We start from the raw sequence: 23334 nt of genomic DNA on the forward strand, positions 1-23334 counted from the left end.
GCTAGTTGCTTCCGTTTATGTCCGACTCTTTGTGACCCTATGGACTGTAGCCCACCAGGCTTCTCTGTCCATGGGATTCTCCACAGAAAAACACTGAAGTGGGTTGCCATGCCCTCCTGCCATGCCGTCTTCCCAAACCAGGGATCAAACCCACATCTCATTACATCTCCTGCTAATGCAGGTGGATTCTTTATCACTAGCACCACGTGAGAAGGCCCTGTTTAATCCTGCCGCCTTTCAAATTCAGAGCCTGTCTTGTTTGCCAGCAAACGCTCACAGAGTAATAAAACAGCAAATGAATGCAAATGTAGAAACTCCAGAAAGGCCAATTACACATATACTGGCAGATTTCTGATTTTTTTTGGATGTGGAAAAAGACTGTGGTTGTGACAAATTGCATTCATTACAGCTGCTCACTTTCTGCAAAACCATTTCCAGTTTGTAAAACAGACACGAATATTTCATAGTTTTGGGCAGAGAAGATTTTAGGGAACACTGAGACCTCCAGATCCTCTGCCATTGAAATAAATTTGAGACAGATTGTCTAATTCATTATCTCATCCCTTGAACATCTTTTTTTCCCTCTCAGGATGAAGACCACTTACCGCCAATCTTCTCTCCATTAATCACCAGCAGGTGATTGCTCTCAGTCACCAGCATGCCCATCTTCTTCAGCCTCCTTTTTATGCTCTTTCAATTTTTGCCCAATTAGATATGAAAAGTCTCTCTCCTTCTCTCTATTCCATTCATGAATGGTGGTGGTGGTTTAGTTGCTAAGTTGTGTCCGACTCTTGCGACCCCGTGGACTGAGCCCGCCAGGCTTCTCTGTACAAAGGACTTTCCAGGCAAGAAGACTGGAGTGGGTTGCCATTTTCTTTTCCAGGGGATCTTCCAAACCCAGGGATTGAACCTGGGTCTCCTGCATTAGCAGGCGGATTCTTTATCAACTGAGCTACCAGAATATGATTTGTTAGTTCTGGCCAGACTGTCATGAGGTACCCCAACCCCTCCCCAACCACAGGTGGTGTCTGAGAAAGCCAAGTAGGGAGCCAGGTCTTATATCGACACTGGTAGTAATAAGCCCCCTCCACCTTCACTTCTCAGTGGAGACCACTGGGAAGCCTGGATTTCCAGCCCCAACAGACAGTAAGAGTGCCTCCTCCCACTATGTGGTGGTGTCAGAGGAAGCCTAGTGAAGGAGTCAGGGCATTCACTACTACCCAGTGGCAATGAGGTCATTTCCTCCACCCCAGGTATCAATGTGCTCAGTCACTTCAACTGTGTCTGACTCTTTGCGACTCTAGCATGCGACCTGCTAGACTCCCCTGATTCTCCAGGGAAGAATACTGGAGTGGCTTTGCCATGCCCTTCTCCAGGGGATCTTCCCAATCCAGGGATTGAACCTGTGTCTCTTAGGTCTCCTGCACTGGTGGGTAAGGTCTTTACCACTAGCGCCACCTGGGAAACCCATTTGGTATCAGTGGAGCTACGATGGAGAAGGAAATGGCAACCCACTCCAGTATTCTTGCCTGGAGAACCCCATGGACAATGGAGTCACAGAGAGTGGGACATGACTGAAGTGACTAAGCAAGCACGGAGCTATGATGCACCCTTGCCCCTCCCAGCAAGGGAGGTATCAGTGGAGGCCTATTTGTGAAGCCAGAATTCCCACTCCACCCAGTGGAGAAGGAAATGGCAATCCACTCCAGTATTCTTGCCTAGAGAATCCTGTGGACAGAGGAGCCTGGTGGGCTGCTGTTCATAGGGTTGCACAGGGTTGGACATGACTGAAGTGACTTAGCAGCAGCAGCCAGTGGTAATACGGACGCACCTTCTCAATGTCAATGGAAGCTAAGCATGGAACCTAGATTTATACCCTCTGCTAAGTCACTTCAGTCGTGTCCGACTCTGTGCGACCCCATAGACGGCAGCCCACCAGGCTCCCCCTGTCCCTGGGATTCTCCAGGCAAGAACATTGGAGTGGGTTGCCATTTCCTTCTCCCAGATTTATACCCTCACCTGGCAGTAAAAAGGTGGTTCTTTCACCCCAGCCCCCAGCCCTGCCCCACTTTCCCTTTCAGGAACATGTTGGAGAGAAAGTCAACAAAACAGATTTAAATAAGAGGTTTAAATAAGATCCAGCATCTTATAACTCTTATAAAAAAATACCCCAAATGTCCAGATTGCGACAGAAAGTAACTAGTCACATCAAGAATAAGGAAGATCCTAAATGAATAAGAAAAGGCAATCAGTAGATGCCAACCCCAAAATGACAGACATTAAAAATATCTGAAAAAGATTTTAAAGCAATAATCATTTAAAATGCTTCCGTGAATGATTATAAACACATGAAAACTAGAAAAGTCTCAGCAAAGAAATATGAGGTAAATTAAGTACCAAATGGAACTGAAAATATATAATAACTGAAATAAAAAAAGCTCAGTGGATGAGTTCAACATCAGAATGGAGGGGACAAAGAAAAGAACCAATGAACTTAAATACAGAACAATAACATTATCTGATCTGAACAATAGAGAGAAAATCAAATGAAAAATGGACAGAGCCTTAAGGAAATGTGGCCATACAAACAGCTCTAACATTCTTATCATCTGAGTCCCAGTGGTAGAGGACAGAGCTAAAAAAGTACGCCAAGAAATAACGGCTGAAAACTTGGCAAATTTGGCAAAATACATAAAACAACAGATTGAAAAAATTGTGTGAATCCCAAACAAAATGGAGCCAAGAAATACGCACCAAGACCCAACACAATCAAACTTTGAAAAACTAAAGAGAAAAGAAAAATTTTAAAAGTGGCAAGAGAGAAACAACATCTTCTCTGAGAAGAAAAAATAATTCAAAAGACAGTGGATTTCTGGGCTTCCCTGGTGGCTCAGTGGTAAAGAATCTGCCTGCCAATGCAGGAGACATGGGTTCAATCCCCAGTTCAGGAAAAGCCCACATGCCATGGAGCAACTAAGCCTGTGCACCACAACTACTGAACCTGGGCACCACAAGTAAGAGAATCTGCGCCTCGCAACAAAAGGCTCCACGTGACACAACTAAGACTCAGCACAGCCAAATAAATGAATGAAAGAGTACTGAATAATTGAACAAAAACTCTTTATCTAAAAAATATAGATAAATCATAATAGCCTCAAACTGAAAACAACCAGATCCACCAGTAAGAGAATGGATAAACCAATTATTTGATATATTTCTATAATCCATTACTACTTGGTGATGGAAGGAATTAAAAAGAGCAAATTACGAATGTGTGTAACATGGATGAGTAACAAAAATGTGTTGTGCAAATAGTCTGGACACACACAAAACAGATATTCTATGGTTCCATTTAAGTTTTAGAACAGGCAAAACTAATCTGTAGTGAAATAAATCAAAATAGTAGTTGTCCCTGGAAGGCTTAATAAGGAGAGATGACCAGGAATGGGCATGAGAAAACTTTCTGGGATGATGGAAATATTCTGTATCTTGATAGAAGTACAGGTTACATGGGTGTATGCATCTGCTGTAACCCATCAAACTGTACAATAAAACTTGGACATTTCACTATACGGTGAACCAAAACCCAGGGACTTTTCTGGTGGCCCAGTGGCTTAAGACTCCGAGCTCCCAATGCAGGGGCCCTGGGTTCCAGCCCTGATCAGGGAACTAGATCCCACATGCTGCAAAGAAGAGTTCGCATGCCACAACTAAAGATCGCGCATGCCGAAACAGAGATCAAAGCTCCCGTGTGCCGGCACAACCAAATAAATAAATAAATAACATTTTTTTAAAAGTACCTCAATAAAAATATTTTAAGACTCACACTATATATGTGTCTGGAATAAATCTTGAAAGCTTTCTTAGCCTGACCAGCTACCTGTGAAGGAGGAAACAGAACAGGCTCTATCTTGAAAGCAGGACTCCATCTTGGGCCACACTATGGACTTTGAGCTATTTGTCCAGTATCTATGGAAACGACATGCCAACTGGAAAACCAGGCCCCGGGAAGGAAGAGCCCCAGGGCTCTCTGTAGCTAAAAGAATACCCCAATTATCTGTGTAATTGAATAGAATCATACATTCTATTATGCTTACTGGGGTATGACCACAGGCCTATTGATAATTGTCCACTGTTAACAACTTGGCTGGATCATGGAAAAAGCAAGAGAGTTCCAGAAAAACATCTATTTCTGCTTTATTGACTATGCCAAAGCCTTTGACTGTGTGGATCACAATAAACTGTGGAAAATTCTTCAAGAGGTGGGAATACCAGACCACCTGACCTGCCTCTTGAGAAATCTGTATGCAGGTCAGGAAGCAACAGTTAGAACTGGACATGGAACAACAGACTGGTTCCAAAGAGGAAAAGGAGTACGTCAAGGCTGTATATTGTCACCCTGCTTATTTAACTTATATGCAGAGTACATCAGGAGAAATGCTGGACTGGAAGAAACACAAGCTGGAATCAAGATTGCCAGGAGAAATATCAATAACCTCAGATATGCAGAGGACACCACCCTTATGGCAGAAAGTGAAGAGGAACTAAAAAGCCTCTTGATGAAAGTGAAAGTGGAGAGTGAAAAAGTTGGCTTAAAGCTCAACATTCAGAAAACGAAGATCATGGCATCCGGTCCCACCACTTCATGGGAAATAGATGGGGAAACAGTGGAAACAGTGTCAGACTTTATTTTCTGGGGCTCCAAAATCACTGCAGATGGTGACTGCAGCCATGAAGTTAAAAGATGCTTGCTCCTTGGAAGGAAAGTTATGACGAACCTAGACAGCATATTCAAAAGCAGAGACATTACTTTGTCAACAAAGGTCCGTCTAGTCAAGGCTATAGTTTTTCCTGTGGTCATGTATGGATGTGAGAGTTGGACTGTGAAGAAGGCTGAGCGCTGAAGAATTGATGCTTTTGAACTGTGGTGTTGGAGAAGACTCTTGAGAGTCCCTTGGACTGCAAGGAGATCCAACCAGTCCATTCTGAAGGAGATCAGCCCTGGGATTTCTTTGGAAGAAATGATGCTAAAGCTGAAACTCCAGTACTTTGGCCACCTCATGCGAAGAGTTGACTCATTGGAAAAGACTCTGATTCTAGGAGGGATTGGGGGCAGGAGGAGAAGGGGATGACAGAGGATGAGATGGTTGGATGGCATCACTGACTCGATGGACATGAATCTGAGTGAACTCCGGGAGTTGGTGATGGACAGGGAGGCCTGGCGTGCTGCGATTCATGGGGTCGCAGAGTTGGACATGACTGAGCGACTGAACTGAACTGAACTGAACAACTTGGCTTAAGGCATATGATCATGGGTTAACTTTGATTGTATCTTTCTTTTTCCTTTGTTCAGACTAGTTTCAGGGAACCTTATACACTTAGGGTATATAAGGTTTTCACACAAACTGGTCGAGGTCCTTGGCTAAGAGGAGACTGTGTCTTGGGCGCGCCGGAGTAATAAACTGCACTTCACTATCTGCATTGTCCTTCTGAGTGAGTTTGTTTCCTGGAACGCGTGGCTTTACAACACCTGCACCCCACTTTTTCTTTTCAAAGATACACTCTCTCCGCTCGGGGTGGCCTGTTATCCTTCCAGTCTGGTTGATACTTTTACATGCCTATATAACACATCCTTCCCCCTTGCATTTTCTTAAACTCACAGAATCAGAGCAGAGACGTTCTATGCAGAATTGTCTTCTCAGACAAAGCATATCTCTCATTCCTTCCCTGCTGCTTAAGCTTTTCCGTTGCCTTAGGACAAAGTTCAACCTCCAACCCTGCTTACAAGCCCCTGAGGGGTCTGGGCCCTTCCTCCCGGGCCAGTCTTACACCCCCACCTTCCTTCTCTCTAAGAGACTTCTTCCTGCCTGTGTTCCCTTCACTCAAAACATTTCCACCATCTTCCCTGCTTTTGATGTGGCTCTTTTTTTACTGTACCTTCCCCCAAACCTGAGATTCCTTTCTTAACTGAAGTCTAGTCGATTTACAATGTTATGTTAGCTGCAGGTGCATAGCAAAGTGACTCAGTTATACATACATGTGCGTCTATTCTTGTTCAGACTCTTTTCCATTACAATGCGGCTCTTAATAGACATTCTTCTGTCTCCCTTTTACAAGGTCACTTTGCCTCTAGACTTCAGGCTGGTTTGGGTGCCCATCCCCTCCCCCTCTGCTTCCCCACCGTCTGTGCTTCCTCTGACAGTGGCCCGTCCTTCATGCACACTGTTCTAACCCAGCTCCTGGTGCAAGATGGGGTGGAGTCTCCCGGGACAGTTGGGTAAGTGTGCAAGACACCCAAGGCCCCACCCCAATTATGTAACCCTGAGGCTGTGACCCTACAAAACACCGGAGACACCCGGGATATTCCTCAGGCCTGGAGGGGGAAATCACATCTCTTGTAACTTCTCAATGAGTCAGTTCTGGGAGGGTGGTGTGGATTGAGTCATACTGGCCACCCACGATGCGGGGCAGGTTGCCTAGGAAACCTGCTTCCTCCAGTATTTCCTCTAACAGAGGCTAAAGGGAGAGATTCAGGTCAGAACCCAGGCTTTCCAGGAGCTGTTCTTAAGGCCACAGGTTACTAACACAGGGCTGTGTTTGATATTACGCCGTTATTGATATATTTCTTTCTGGACATGGTTCCCTCCCCCAAGCTCTGTTCCCATGCTAATAAGGTAACCCCCATGGGGAAGGTTTGCAGCTGGAAAGCGTAAAAACTCCGAGCTACTGGACAGTTCCTGGCAGGAGGAATGGGGCTCAGAGCTGGGTTTCAGTTGAAGATCAAGAAATGGCAAAAAATAGAGGGGATATATGTACACCTGGAGATCCAACCAGTCCATCCTAAAGGAAATCAGTCATTGGAAGTCAGTCATATTCATTGCAAGGACTGATGCTGAGGCTGAAGCTCCAATACTTTGGCCACCTGATGTGAAGAACTGATTAATTGGAAAAGACCCTGATGCTGGGAAAGACTGAAGGCAGGAGAAGGGGACGACAGAGGATGAGCTGGTTGGATGGCATCACCGACTTGATGGACATGAGTCTGAGCAAGCTCCAGGAGTTGGTGATGGACAGGGAAGACTGGTGTGTTGCAGTCCATGGGGTCGAAAAGAGTTGGACACGACTGAGTGAACTGAACTGGTATGTACACCTATAGCTGATTCACTGTGCTGTACAGTAGAAAGTAACCCAACATTGTAAAGCAACTATATTCCAATAAAAATTTTTAATATTCTTTTTCTTTCTATAAATTTTAACTTTCTTAGAGGAGTTTGAGGTTTACAGGAAAACTGAACAGAAAGTAGAGACTTCACATATATCCCCGTCGCCCTGCCCCACCTCTCCCCAGGGTTTCCCCTATTATTAATATCTCCCATTAGTGCAGTATATTTGTTACAACGGATGAACCTGTATTAATCCAACAGTATTATAATAACTTAAGTCCACAGGTTACATTAGGGTTCACTCTTGGTGTTGTACATTCTACGATTTTGCCAAACACAAAAGGTCATGTATCCACCATTACAGTATCACACAGAACAGTTTCATTGCCCTAGAAATCCCCAGCTCTCATCCTTCCCACCCTCCACCTCCTGGCAACCACTGATCTTTTTACTGTCTCTAGAGTTTTGCCTTCTCCAGAATGTCATGCAGTTGGCCTTTTATATTATGTAGACTTTTTCAGACTGGCTTCTTTTACATAGCAACATGCATCTGAGTTTTCTCCATGTCTTCATGGCTTCATAGCTCATTTCTTTCTATTTCTTTTCCTTTCATTTCTTTCTATTACTAAAAAGATATTCCATTCTATGAATGTTCCCTGGTTTGTCTATCTATTCACCCGCCAAAGGACACCTTGTCAATTTTTTGCAATCAGAATAAAACTGTTATAAACATTTATGTGCAAGTTTGTGTGTGGACGTAAGTTTTCAACTCATTTGAGTACATATCTAGAAGCACGATGGCAAGACTTAGTTTGCTTTCTAAGAAACCGCCAAACTGTCTTTCAAAGTAGCTGTGCCATTCTGCATTCCTACCAGAAATGATTCAGAGGTCCTATTGTTCCACATCCTTACCAGCATTTAGTGGTATCAGGTTTTTTTTAGCCATTCTAATAGGTATGTACTTGTATCTCCTTGTTGTTTTAACTTCCAATCCCCTAAAGATATACGAAAAGAAAAAGCGAAAGTGCTAGTCGCTCCGTCCTCTCCAACTCTGCGATCCCATGGACTGTAGCCCACCAGGCTCCTCTGTCCATGGGATTCTCTAGGCAAGACTACCAGAGTGAGTAGTCATTCCCTTCTCCAGGGGATGGAACGAAGGTGTCCTGCACTGCAGGCAGTTTCTTTACTGAGTCACCTGGGAAGCCCCAATGATATACGATGCTGAGCATATTTTTTATATGCTTATTTGGCATCTGTTTATCTTCTTGTGAGCCATTTGAGATCTTTTGCCTACTTTTCAGTTGGGCTGTTTATTTTCTTACTGTTGAGTTTTAAAAATTCTTTGTATATTTTAGATATAAGTCCTTTATCAGATAAATGTTTTGCAAATACTTTCTCCCGGTCTGTGGCTAGTCTCTTCATTCTCTTAACAGTGTCTTTCACACAGCAGAAGTTTTTAATTTTCAAGAAGTCCAGCTCATCAAATTTTTCTTTCATATATCATGCTTTTGGTATTATATTTAAAAACTCACTGCCAAGGTAATCTAGGTTTTCCCTTGTTTTCATCTAGGAGTTCTATAGTTTTGCATTTTGCCTTTAGGTTTATGATCCATTCTGAGTTAATTTTTTTGAAAGGTTTAAGGTATGTATATGGGCTTCCCCAGTGGCTCAGTGGTAAAGAATAGGCCTGACAAAGCAGGAGATAGCAGTTCAATCCCTGGGTCAGGAAGATCCCCTGGAGAAGCAACTAGCAACCCACTCCAGTATTCTTGCCTGGAAAATCCCATGGACAGAGGAGCCTGGTGGGCTGCAGTCCACCGCTCATGACTGAGCGACTATATAATAACAAGGTACATATACAGATTATTTTTCTTTTTTTTGTATGTGGATGTCCAATTGTTCCAGCACTATTTGTATTAAAACTATCCTTTCTCCATTGAACTGTCTTTGTTCCTTTGTCACAAATCAGTTGTTATATTTTAGGCTCTCTGTTCTGTTTCATTGACCTGTCTGCCTGTTCTTTCACCTGTATACGCTGATTTGTTTGTTTGTTTTACACTACCTTTCCATATAAACTTTAGAATCAGTAAATTTTTTGAATTTTGATGGGGATGGCACTAAATCTATAGATTAAGTTGGGAAGAACTGGCATATTGAGTCTGCCTATCCATGGACATGGATTATCTTTCCATTATTTAGATCTTCCTTTACTTCATTCATCAGACTTTTGTAGTTTTCCTCATGTAGATCTTGTGCCAATTTTCTGGTGCTAAAGGTAAAAAGCGTTCTATTTTTAGTTTCAAATTCTAATAGCTCATTGCTGGCACATAGGAAAACAACAGATTTCTTTGGATAAATCTTGTATCCTGTAACTTTCCCACAGTGGCTTATTAGTTCCAAGAGTTTGTTAATTCTTCGGGATTTTCTGCATAGACAATCATGTCACATGTAAACAAAGACCGTTTTATTTCTTTCTTCTCATTCTGTGTAGCTTTTATTTCCTTTTTTGTCTTACTGCATTAGCTATGACTTTTAGTACAATGTGAATAGAAAGAATAAGAAGGGAGAGCCTTACCTCATTCCTAATATTAGGGAGAGAACTAACTTTTCACATTTAAGTATGATGTTAGATGTAGACTTTTTGTAAATATTCTTTACCTAGTTGAGAACGATTCCCCTATATTCCTAGTTTGCTAAGAGAACTGATCGTGAATGGATGTATCTATTGAAAATCAAATGATTTTTCTTCTTTAGCCTATTGATGTAATGGATTACATTAACTGATTTTCACACGTTGAACCAGCCTGTATACCAGGAATAAATTCCACTGAGTCACAGTATATAATTTACATAACATAAAATTCATCATTTTAAAGGGCACACGTCAGTGGTTTTCAGTATATTCACCATGTCGTATACCCATCCATACAATCTAAATCTAGAAAATTTTCAACATCGCAAAAAGAAACTGCATATCTATTAGCAATCACTCCCCATTCTCCACTCCCCCCGTCATCTGACAACCACTCATCCACTCTCTGTTTCTGTGAACTTCCTTATTTTGGAATTCTAGACATTTCATAGAAATGTAACCATACAGTATGTGGTCCGTTTTATTTTTGACCGTGCCATGTAGCGTGTGGGATCCCAGTTCCCCAACCGAGGATCGAACCTGTGCCCCCTGCACTGGAAGCACAGAATCTTAACCACTGGACCACCAGGGAAGTCCCCAATACGTGCTCTTCGGCATCTGACTTTTTTCACTTACTTAGCATGTTTTCCAGGTCCATCTATGTTGTAGCATGTAAGAGTACTTATTTCTTTTCATCACTGAAAAATATTCCATTGCAGGGATGTACCACGGTTATTTCTTAAATACTTCAATTTAGGGACCAAGATTCATATTGGATACCTGGGGACTACCTGCTCCCAGTCCAGAGCAAAAGAAAAAGATGAGAGGCATTAGCCAGGTGTACAGTTTCCCCTTCTGTATGAGAGATAATAAGAAGTGAACTTAGCTTGGAATTTCCTCTGTAATAAAAGAGAATCCTGCTTGAGTCTTGTGGGCTTGAATCAACCACTGCCACCGTCCCCAGCTACTACCCATCATGCTTCCCACTGCCTGCCTGGCATTTGCACGTAAAACAGTCCTTCAAGGTAGACTTTTTCTACCTCCATTTACAATAAGGAAACTATGACTCAGAGATAGAGTGACTTTCTCAGGGTCTACAGCAAGGATGCCAAATCACGTCTGCAGAACACCAAAGCCCTCCTTAGCTGTCAGGTAACATCTAGAATTTTTTATTTTTATGATTTTTTTGATGCGGACCATTTTTAAAGTCTTTTATTGAATTTATTACAATATTGCTTCTGCTTTATATTTTTTTTGTGGGTTTTGTTTTTTTTTAGTCCATCAAGCGGATCAAATGCACAGCTCCTGCATTGGAAGGTGAGGTCTTAACCACTGGATGGCCAGGGAAGCCCCAACGCCTAGAATTTTTTACCTAAATGCTCTGATAGTGGGACTCCTTAACTATGTTACACCCTAGAGCCATTTGGCAATTTGCAGAGGTCTATAGACATCCCCCTTCACAATAATGTTTTAAACACACGAAATAAAATACATGGGACTGCAAAGGAAATGAACTGCATGGAAATATAATTATCAATTGTTTTCAGTAACAGATGGTTATATTTGTTCTTCTCATTGCACATTAAATAACAAGATCCAGCAGTGGGTCAAATCATTAGTAGCACTTTGAAGTAGTAAAGGCATAAACGATGTTTTTGGTACCTATAAGAACTGCAAAGCGATACGAAAACATCTGGATTTCTACCGGTGACCAAGTCACGGGAGCTACTAATATGACTCTAGTTTTGCTGCCTACATTCATCACGGCAGGAAACGCTCAACTTCAGTTAGAGGCGGGTGACAATAAGGATGTCTCATCTTTCTCATCCCAATTCACAGACCCCTGGCTAAGAGTCTCTGCTCCCCAGCAGCTATGGGACCAGGGGGAATGGGAATGTGGGCAAGAGAGGAGGGAGGGGAAGGGAAGGACCCCTTCCTTCCCCCACGGAGTCAGCTGTAGCCCCTGGATGTTCAGGAGTCCCTGTGTGAGGAGGGGTCACGTTCCTGTCCACTGTCCTTCCTGAGCTCCAGAATTCCTCAAAACTGCTTCTCTTCTGGGAAGCTCCCTAAATAGTCTTTCAGTTTCTCAGCCTGGTTCCCATCTTAGTCTCTGTTTTACCATTCTTTTCTCTCTCTGGGCAGTTTAATGCCTTTTCAAACAACACCCCTGAGAGGTTTGGGGAGTTTCTCATCTCTCATATCACACTTCTCATATGACTTCAGAAGGGCAGCCCCCGGAGAAGGGGAGGCCCCACTGCAGGCGTGGTGCAAAGGTGAGAACCAAGGGCAAAGTCCAGCAATGGTGGGGAGGGGCCCTCCCAGGGCAGAGAGGTCTTGCCTAGAGGGGCTGCCTGCAGAAGGGAGGACAGTGGTCAAGTTACATAACCTTTCTGGACCTCAGTTTCTTCAACCATAAAATAGGAGACAGGCCTCTCCATCATGGTACCTTATGGGGTGAGGAACGGACAGCAAGAAGGCTCAAATACACTCTAAACCAAGAACCATGCATGCTCAGAGCCCACCTCTGCCAAGATGAGGCCCAGAAAAAACTCACCAAGGGACACTGGGAAGCAGTAGCGCTTTCTGGTGCTTTAACCATCTCTCAATGTACAAACTGGGCTTCCCAGCTGGCACTAGTGGTAAAGAACCCGCCTGCCAATGCAGGAGACATAAGAGACACCAGTTCAATCCCTGGGTTGGGGAGATCCTCTGGAGAAGATCATGGCAACCTACTCCAGTATTCTTGCCTGGAGAATCCCATGGACAGAGGAGCCTGGCCAGCTGTAGTCCATGGGGTCAAAAAGAGTCAGACACAACTGAAGCAACTTAGCATGCAAGCGCAATGTACAAAATGACCGCAGCCCCTGCCCCTCAGGGAGGGGATGACCTGGGGAAGAGCTGGATCCAGGCCTCCTCATCCCCTCCCCGTTCTTCCTGTTTAATCAAGGCATCCAACTTGGGGGCCCTGGAAAGGTCCCTCCCAGCCTCCGTGTCTCCATAGATAAAGTGACTTCTGAGGACCCCTCCAGCCCCAGTCTGACCCATGGGGGATGAAGGACTTCCTGTCCCAGCCACATCGCCCCCCAGTGTCAGTAGGACAGCTGCCCCAGCAGGTCCCCGTGGGCAGAGCCCACTCTGCTTTCTGTCTAACCACCATGATAAAGCTGGGGGACGGGCTAGGAGAAGAAGGGCAGGTGCAGGGAAACCAGACTGCCCAGAAGCACGTGCCTGAAGTTACAACATCACCAAGATGTGGCACCTGTGTCAGTGGTTCCCTAGACCTGCCTCCTCCCTGCAACAGTGATTGGGGGTGGGGGGAGGTGGCAGAAGGCAAGAGGGAGGGAGAAAGAGGATGCACTGGACTGGGGCAGGGTGGGGGAAGGTCAAGTGGGAGGCTTGAAAGGTTGGGTGGAGCAGAAATACCCTTAAAACGTCCTGAGACTGGGACGGATGAAGGTGGCTCGAAAACAAAAACAAAAAAGTCAAAATGTACACCGGCAGCCCCAATGTTTCCTGTTTTTCTAACAAATCACCAGTGACTTCCAAGAAAAGCGAGCTGTGCTACACTCGGCCCTGGGCACAGCCGCAGAATTTGCACATCTGGCCTGTGCTTCGAGAGCAGTCCCGGGCACAGGATGTGGCAGAGCTGCCCCAGAGATCTGCAGCTCGAGGATGCTCAGAGGCAGGATGCTGCCTGGGAGACAGGGAAGCAGAAGGTCCGAGGGGCTGAGAGGACCCTTTCAGAGGATGCACGTGGATGGGCTGTGCCATGCTCATCTGAATTCCTAAATCCGGTCAGGAGCATGTGGGGGCTCCAGGGAGCAGAAAATCAAAGAACCCCAGGCCACCATCTCTCCCCCACCCTGCAAGGCCCCAGCGAGCCCCACCAGCAAGCCTCCCCTCCCTCACTCCCCCACAGGCAGGGCTGGGTAGGAGCTGTGGATGGAGGGAGGGAGACAGAAGTGAGCCAGCCTGCATCTGCCCTCAGGCTTTATTCCTACTTGGCTGCTACCCCAGTGGGTAGACCCGATCCTCAGGTTGACAACATTCACACATATAAACTATTTGAAAGGAAGTTTCAGGGCTTCCCTGGTGGTCCAGTGGTGTTAAGAATTCACTTGCCAATGCAAGGGACACTGGTTTGATCCCTGGGCCATGGAGCAACTAAGCCCATGTGCCACAACTGCTGAAGCCCACACGCCCTAAAGCCTGTCATCTGCAAAAAGAGAAGCCGCTGCAACAAGAAACCCATGTACCACAACAAGTAGCCCCGGGTCTCTGCAATTAGAGAACACCGACATGCAGCAACTAAGACTCAGCACGATCAAAAATAAATAAATCTTAAAAAAAAAAAAAAAGTAAGTTGCAGGTTGTAACATCATGACAAGTCACTCCTCAACATTAGATTGAACCATATTAAATAGGAACAGATATCAACATGATCATATGGCTCAATCTGTTGTCCATCGGCAGACGAATGGATAAGAAAGTTGTGGTACATATACACAATGGAATATTACTCAGCTATCAAAAAGAACACATTTGAATCAGTTCTAATGAGGTGGATGAAACTGGAGCCTATTTTACAGAGTGAAGTAAGCCAGAAAGAAAAACACCAATACGGTATATTAACACATATATATGGAATTTAGAAAGATGGTAATGATGACCCTATAGATGAGACAGCAAAAGAGACACAGATACAAAGAACAGACTTTTGGACTCTGTGGGAGAAGGCGAAGGTGGGATGATTTCAGAGAATAGCATTGAAACAAGTATATGGTTCAATCTAATATTTTACCATGCCTCCCTTAAGGACAAGGACATTCTCTGACCTGAGACCATTACCACACTGAGCAAAAGAATGATGTTACACAACGCCATCTGCTATGCCTCAGGGGCGTGTACATACTTGCAGAGCACCTGCTCCATGCCTGACTGCCCACCAGCCCTGCATCTTGGGGAACCACCTCCATCCAGTGGCCAAGCATTGGGAGGAGGGGGTGCCGCTGGTCCTAGCAACCTTCTTACCCTGGGAGCTGATGCTAGACGGGGTACAAAGCAGACATCTGAAAATCCACCAGAGCCCAGTGACAACATAAAATGATAATTCCTCCCCAGGGAAATAGAAGACAAGTCATAAGGCTTATTTCCCAAAGACGGTCATGGCACCTCCCATCCCATGGCTTCTTCTACAATGCAGCCCTGACACTTCCCCACACAAGAGATGGAATCTAATTCCCTCCCCTTAAACCTGGGTGGGGGACTTCCCTGCTGTGTGCATGCATGCTGAGTCACTTCAGTAGTGTCTGACTCTGTGACACTATGGACTGTAGCCTACCAGGTTCCTCTGTCCATTGGATTCTCCAGGCAAGAATACTGGAGTCAGTTGCCACACCCTCCTACAGGGGATCTTCCCGACCCAGGGATAGAACCACGTCTTTTATGTCTCCTGCATTGGCAGGCAGGTTCTTTACCACTAGCGCCACCTGGGAAGCCCTCTTCCTTGGTGGTCCCGTGGCTAATACTCTGTGCTCCCAATGCAGGCGGCTTGGGTTTGAGCCCTGGTCAGGGAACTAGATCCCACATGCCGCAACTAAGAATTCACATGCTGCAACTAAAGATCCTGAAACTTTAGTGTGCTGAAACTAAGATCCAGCACAGCCAAATAAATACATATTAAAAAATAAAAAACCGAAACCTGGACGGGCTTGTGGCCGCTTCAACTGATAGATGACAGTGGAGGTGAAGGGAAGCAATGCCGCTGATACAGCTACTGCCTCATTTCCTAGAAGACTTGCACCTGGAGCTCTGAGTCATGGAGGAAGAAATCTGACTACCCATTTGGAGGTCGCCATTTTGTGAGGAAGCCCAAGCCACATGGGGAGGCCACTTGCAGGCACTTCTGACTTGCAGTTCCAGTCCCCAGCTGTTCAGGTCTTACCAGCTGAAGCCTCAGACAGCACTGAACACAGACAAGCCATCCCCAATATGCCCAGCCCAAACTCCTGGTCCACAGAATCCATGAGCATATTAAAATGGTTAGCCTCAGGCTTCCCTGGTGGTCCAGTGGCTAAGAACCTACCTTGAAGTGCAGGGGACACCAGTTTGATTGTTGGTCTGGTAAGATCCCACATGCCACAGGCTAAGCCTGTATACCACAATTACTGGAGCCATGCACCCTAGAGCCTGTGCTCTGCAACAAAAAAAAGCCACTGCAATGAGAAGCCCACACATGGCAACCAGAGAAAGCCCATGTGCAGCAACAAAGACCGAGGGCAGACACAAATAATTGTTTTTTTTTAAATGGTTAACATCTTCTAATACTACATTTTGGGGTAGTTTGTTACAAGCAATAGGGCCTCCCCAGTGGCTCAGCAGTAAAGAATCTGCCTGCAATGCAGGGGACTTGGGTTCTATCCCTGGGTTGGAAAGATCTCCTGGAGGAGGCAATGGCAACCCACTCCAGTATTCTTGCCTGGGAAATCCCATGGACAGAGGAGCCTGGTGGGCATTCGGGCATGGGGTCACAAAAGACTTGGACATGACTTAGTGACTGAGCATGTCTGCACATTACAAGCAATAGTATATGGAACATATGTATCTGGCATAGACCCCACACCCAGGCAGAGACCAGGCCACATGACAAGAAGGCATTGGACTATGTGTTCAGAAAAGCCCAGCTGGAACAACTAAAAAAAACGCTACTCAGACACAAGTGCCATCCGCCAGGCAGCTCAGACAATCACAGCAATTCAGAGGTGCAAGGGCCCATAGTGGTATTCAACCTAAATTCACTTACTCTAATAAAAACTCCTCTTATGGAGTGCAGATGACCACAGGATATTGGGCTGACCAAAAAGTTCGTTCGGATTTTTCCATCATATCTTACAGAAAACCCAAACAAACTTTTTTGTCAACCCAATGCTTTTCTGGATGCTATGGTAGATACAAACTTCACTGATACATTGCCCTTTCAGATACGGACCCTTGCTGATACCAGCACGGAGGTGGCCACATTCTGTGGACCAGAATGACCAGGGCAACTTGCCAGGCACACATGAGCCTCAGGATCTTGACAGCTGCTATTCTCTCTGCCTGGAGTGCTCTGCTCCCAGATGCTCACTAATTCTCACTCCTCCTGGTCTTTATGGTATGGTCTTAATTGGGACTTCTGGTAAACCCCACCTCTGGCACCTGGTGCTTCATTTTCTCACCTCTCTTATCACCACCTGACACGCTATTCATGTTACTTAGTATATAAATAATAAACCATAACAGGCTTTTTCTCTCCTCCAGCCCCATTAGAATATCACTCCATGAGGACTAGGAAGAGTGCTCGGCATATATTTGCTGAGTCAATGAACAAATAACAAATGAATAAGTGAATGACCAAGAGGTTTAAAGAAAGGTAATAGAAGAGAGAAGCATGTGGGATCACACACATCTAGCCTGACTGAGAGAAGGATGCTGCTTTCCTTGTATGAATCACAGAACTGGGTCACCACAGGCCAAGGATGGCCAAGGGCATCACCTGGACAGAAGCTGGAAGCGTCCTTGGGTTAAAACCAGGCCATCTGAGAAAGCCTTGCTCTTCTGGTCATCTTATCTCTTGGAAGGGCAAGGAAGCAATGAGGAAACATACTAATGTGTCTTGTGTCTTTAATTCTGACCAAGAATAACGGGAGGTTTATAAAATAGAAGCGAGGGGGAAACACAGGGGAAATGACCACATCATCTCAAAGTGTGGACTAATCCTAGCAGAAAATGCTGGACAGTCAGACCCACATCTTAGACTTTAAGGAAGCAGGCTCCTAAGAGGCCAGGAACCCAAGAGAATGGCTTAGCAGGGAAAGAAAATTCTGAAAATTAAATTGGAGGCAAGTCACAGAGTCTCACGAAAGTGAAGAGGGGGATGTCAGGGGCCAGCATGACCTCTTGGAGCGTGCCTAAAACAGGGAAGTGAGGGCCCCAAGTAAGATGGAACACTGAAGATCGAGAGTGAGCATGTCACAAAAGGGAGGCTGGAGAAAAACACAGAACACATCAAGAAGGGCCCAGAGAGTTATATTCTGAACCTAAATCCAAAAAGATTAGCCTGGCCATTCAGGACAGATTGGGGCATAGTTACAGATGCTGGAAAGAAAACAGAACTGTTCCATGGCTAGTTCCTCCATCCTTTTTCTCAAGGAGAATAGTTATCCTACCAGAAAGGACGGATCAAAGATGGCTTGTTCAGTCAACAGCAAGCATGTATTAAGTGTCTATTATTTGGGGGTCTTACTAGGCACTGAGACGGGGGAGGGGTTCCAGAAATCTCAAGGAGTTCACAATCAGAGGAGAAGATAAGGTCCAAAGGTCACCAGGCAACGTGGTAGGACCACCACCAAGAAAAAAAATTATTAAAAAGACAGGATAACTTGATAGAAAAATGGGCAAAAGACTTGAATAGACCTTTTCCCCAAAGAGGATCTCCAAGTGGTTAGTAAACACGCCAAGGTGCTCAATTTCATCAGGCACCAGAGAAATGCAAATTCAGGCCATGACGTGATGCCACCAGACCCACCTGAATGGCTGAAACAAACAAGATGGGCACACGCTTCAGGATGTGAAGCACCTGACCCCTCACGACTGCAGGTGGGGTGTGAACTGGTCCAGCCACTTTCCAAATGGAAGACACTACCCACCACAGCACGACCTGCACCAGCCACATAACATTGCATTCCACCCGCCGGGTACATGCTCAGAAGATACGCACCAGGAAGTTCAGAGAGGCACCATCGAAAATAACCTCCAAGTAGACCCTTGGAGGGTAGGGCATCTCCGTGTAGGTTTACAACAGACAGGTACGGTGGAGGAGGCACAAGGTCAATTAGCAAAGCTTCTCCAAGAAGGTAACTCCCAGTGGTTAAGACTCCAAGTTTCCACTGCAGGGGGGCTCAGGTTCAATCCCTGGTTGGGGAACTAAGATCCTGCATGCCACACAGCATGGCCAAAAAATAAAAATAAAAAAAAATTTTTTTAAAAAGAAGGTAACTTCCGAGATAAGTCTACAGGAAGAAGCTGCCTTGGGATTCAGGCATGGGGTTGGGAAATGGACAGAATTAAGAAGTATAGACAGCTTGGTTCTTGCAGGGAATGCCCAGGCATTCAGAACTACTGGAGAGTAAAGGATGACAGGTATGGGGAGATAAAGATGCCCAGGCTGGGTGGCAGACTGCGAATGGCTTTAAATGTCAGGCCAAGTGCTTAAGGGTTTAGTCCAGTGCCACATGGAACTATGGCCAAATTTTCAGTGGGTGAATGTCTCACTGACCTTGGAATTTAGATGATCGCACCAGCAAGGGGATAAAGGGGAGTCTGAGATGAGACAGGGTCCGCCGACACAGAGGGCTCTAAAGTAAAAAGCCACTGCTTAAAATGAGTTGAGGATGGCAGATGAGTATAAATACCTCTCAGAGTCATAAAGAAACTTGAGGTTGTGAAAGGGAACTGCTACTGATACTCTTTGAAGGATCAGAGAAAATGAAAGATGTACGAGAGAAGGACAGGATGAGATAGAGAAAGACGGGAGACACGCAAGAAAAGGCTGTCCCAGTTTTGGAGAACTTAACAAAAGTAGAATCTTGGAAACTACAGTCTCAGAGTCTGCCAGCCCCCATGACATCATTCTCTTTATGTTATTAAGAGGTAGTTTGTGAACAACATTCAGGGAAGGATCCAGGGACTACCAGGAGCAAGAATGGATTCACTAAGGGGGTGACTCAAGAAAATGCACAAAAATAGCTTATATGAATTTTAGCAAGTCCTGCTATAGGCTCATAACGGTGCAAAAAAAAAAAAAGTGAGCACAATAATCATAAGATAAATGGACTCACCTCTGGCTTCAGAACCTCACCCAAGAGAGCCAAGGGTCTTCATCTGTGGGGTCACCTCTCCTAAAATGCCAGAGAACTCTGCTTTTGGTCCTTTATAGCAGTGGTCCCCAGCCTTTTTGGCTCCAGGGACAATTTTTCCATGGACCAGGAGTGTGTGTGGGGGGATGGTTTCAGGATGATTCAAGTGCGTTACATTTATTGTGTGCTTATTTCTATTATTATTACATCAGCTCCACCTCAGATCATCAGGCATTAGATCCCGGAGGTTGGGGACCCCTTACAGCATGTCATGGTAAAAACTGTGGTAAATATAAACAACATAAAAGTTACCATTTTAACCATTTTAAACTATACAGCTGAATGGCATTTAGTACATTCACATTACTGTGAGACCATCAGCACCATCACCTCCAGAACTTTTTCATCTTCCAAAACTGAAATTCTTTCCCACTGAACACTAGCTACCCACTCCACTCTTTCCCAGCCCCTGATAATCACCATTCTACTTTCTGTCTCTATGAGTTTGACTACACTACGAACTTGTAGTCAGTTCGTAGGTTGAATCAGACAATATTGTCTTTTTCTGATGGGTTTCTTTCACTTAGCATAAAGTCCTCAAGGTTCATCCATATTATAAAATACATCAGAATTTCATTCCTTTTTGAGGCTAAGTACTATTCCATTGTATGTACAGATCTCATTTTGTTTATTCCATCTGTAGACAGACATTCGTGTGGATTCCATCTTTTACAACAGTATGCCATTTTCTTATTAATGGTTTTCAATAAGGTTTAGAAGGTAGGCTTTTGTACAATTGAAGGGATAAAGAACTTTTATATAACATTGAAGATTCAGAAAGATCTCAAACTAGTAAAGTTCAAACGTGGATAAGACTCATAACTGTCTTTCCATATCCATTCTCCCTTATTCTATAGTAATGTAATTTTTAGAAAATTTAGATTATATTTCCCAGATTCTCTTGTAGCTAATTGTGGCCATTTGACTACATTCTGGCCAATAGAATATAAGTAGATGTTGATAAGTACAATTTCCAAATCATGCTTTTAAAAGGGATAGGCGTGCCTCCTCCTTTCTCTTTCTTCCTTTTGCTAGCTGGAATGCAAATCCAATGGCAATTGCTAAAGCAGCCATCATGCACCCTGAGATGAAAGCTACATGTTGGGGAAAACAAAGCAACAAGATAGAAGGAATGTAGGTGATCTATGAAGTCGTTGTGTAAAGACTGGACCCCTTATGCTCAGACTTTTACATGAAGGAGAAATAAAGCTCTATCATGTTTAAGCCACCATCATTTTACATCTCTCTGAAATAACAAAGAAACCAATATACTAACTAATAGTTCAGTCACCACCAAGTTCTCTAGAAGCACAATTGTATTTGTTTGTCCATTACTGTGTCATTTAGATACAGCTGGTGGGATTTTCCCCAAATTTGTAGGCCATGTTGTAAGGTCTGACCTTAAATAGAGACCACACAATGTACCCAAAATTCCCTTATAAAGAGGCACATCATAAAAGCTGAAGTCATCCTCCCGAGAAACAGCCCCTATTTCCCATATAGTGTGCCCACTTCTGTGTATCCCACTCCAAGGGGAGCAGCAGTAATTGAGTTATCTAAAGGTCAGACATTCTTCAGAGCAAATTGGCTTAACTAGCTAGTACTGAAGCAACTCAAGTTGAGAGGGTACTGTTTTGGTAAACGTTTAGAGATAATCTCTTACTGGTGATAAGAAGGTATCCTGAAAAGAAAGTATAGGTGTTACAAAACTCTTCCTCCCTAGACAAGATTGAACAGTTCAGTGAAAAATTATGTCCTCCAAACAAAATCATGGAGATAATACAAAGATCAATGATTTCCGGGGAGTGGGGAAGGAGAAGACTAGACAACGCACAGAGAAATTTTAGGGCATTGACAATACTCTGTATGGGGTGTCCCTGGTTGCTCAGCTGGTAAAGAACCTACCTGCTAGCATGCAGGAGATGCAAGAGATGTGGGTTCAATCCCAGGGTTGGGAAGATCCCCTGGAGAAGAAAATGGCAACCTGTTTCAGTATTCTTGCCTGGGAAATCCCATGGACAGAGGAGCCTGGTGGGCTACAGTCCTTGGGGCCACAGCCACACATGACTGAGCACACATGCACGCATGTAATACTCTGTATAATATTATAATAATAGATATATGTCATTACATTCATAAAATTCATAGAATGTAAAACTATCAAGAGTGAAACCAAAGGTAAACTATAGACTTTGGGTGATTGTGATATGTCAGTGTAGGTGTATCTATTATGGCTGGGATGGGGGAAGGGCTGGGAGTGGGGATAGGAGCTTGAGATTGATATGTACACACTACTATATTTAAAACAGAGAGCTAACCAAGATCTACTGTATAGCATGGGAGCTTGGCTCTATATTCTGTAATAACCTGAATGGGAAAACAGTTTGAAAAAGAATGGATACTTTATGGGTATTACTAAATCACCTTGCTGTATACCTGTAACCAACACATCATTGTTAATCAACTATACTCCAAAATGATAGGATGAAAAAAAAAGAAAAAAACTATATTCCAATATAGAATACTGAGTATATTCCATAATGTCTTGAGTATATTCCATAGTGTTCCAATATTCCATAATGTGTTATGAAAAAACCCAAATGAATCTTTTGGCCAACCCAATAAAATTTTTTAAATGTACATTCGTCCTTGGTGTAAAAATATATGTGCCCGTCTGGTGAGCGATGTTGATGATGTGCGGGGCAGGGGGTAATATGACAAATCTGTACCTTCTTCTCAGTTTTGTTGTAACCTTAAACTTGTTCTAAAACATTTAATTAACAATAATAACGTTCCCACCTCCATCTACTGAATAGGTCTTAGGAGTAAGCAGTCAGTGAGAAGTAATCTCATCTTGGAAAATGCTGGGGGGGTGGGGGTAGGGGGAGGAGGAAAACCGGACTCTCTGAGAGGACTGTGCCCTGGACTCAACCATGGTGCTAGCCCAATCCTTCAACATTCCCTCCACAGGAGCCTTGAAGGGAAACCAGTAGAGTTGAGGCTTGGTGCAAGAAGGGGCATTCTCAGCCGCTACATCCATCTCAGGGAGGACGCAGGACCATGACAGCACCTAAAGGAAATGGAAATTGGTGGCATCTCCTTCTGTCTCCATTGCACCCAGTACTCGGCCCAGTATTGAGGGCTTCTTTCTGTCAGTTCCCGCAGGGCCCCGCCATCTTGTTTTTCTAGCCCACTCGAGTGCCTCCTAGAACGACCTCCTCTCCCGACCGCCAAACTTTACCTCCCATGCCTTGGACCTGAGCTCCGCAGCCTCATTCGTTCAGAAATGTTTTTTTTTTTTTTTCTTCATTCCATACAAAGCTCGTCCTCGCTCAACACGACCTCTCGCCTCCCTTCTCAGCCCCACCCCCTAGGCCAACCTCTGCCACTTTCAAGTAGGAGGTTTGAGTATCAGATTCTTAGAGGGCTGTGCATGCTTGTTTTTCTTCCTTCGTGCTTTACCATAAACCTCCCTGCACAGACCAGTATTATCGCACCGTGATGCGCAGGCTGAGGTGTTGACGGCGCGGGCGTCCCTAGCACCTCTGCCCTGCTGGGGTGCAGCTTCTGTTTTGCATCTTCT

At 44.5% G+C, this 23334-nt stretch overlaps 1 protein-coding gene and 1 non-coding gene across 10 annotated transcripts in view; both read right to left on the reverse strand.

Annotated features, from left to right (window-relative positions):
• The window catches only part of PIK3R5 (phosphoinositide-3-kinase regulatory subunit 5), a 75425-nt gene that overhangs the window by 39560 nt on the left and 12531 nt on the right, over positions 1 to 23334 (reverse strand). Inside the window, exon 2 of one of the 9 annotated variants that reach the window (XM_059878315.1) lies at positions 606 to 22821. The exons of the other annotated variants lie outside the window; for them this stretch is intronic. The gene's annotated coding sequence lies outside the window, so the exon portion shown is untranslated. The remainder of the gene's footprint in view (positions 1 to 605; positions 22822 to 23334) is intronic. 9 annotated transcript variants of the gene reach the window in all.
• Positions 16641 to 16720, reverse strand: MIR2284AA-3 (microRNA mir-2284aa-3). Its single transcript, NR_107800.1, has one exon. It is a non-coding gene; the product is annotated as a microRNA mir-2284aa-3 (primary transcript).

The sequence above is a fragment of the Bos taurus genome, chromosome 19 (genome assembly GCF_002263795.3).
Source record: "Bos taurus isolate L1 Dominette 01449 registration number 42190680 breed Hereford chromosome 19, ARS-UCD2.0, whole genome shotgun sequence".
NCBI lineage: Eukaryota > Metazoa > Chordata > Mammalia > Artiodactyla > Bovidae > Bos > Bos taurus.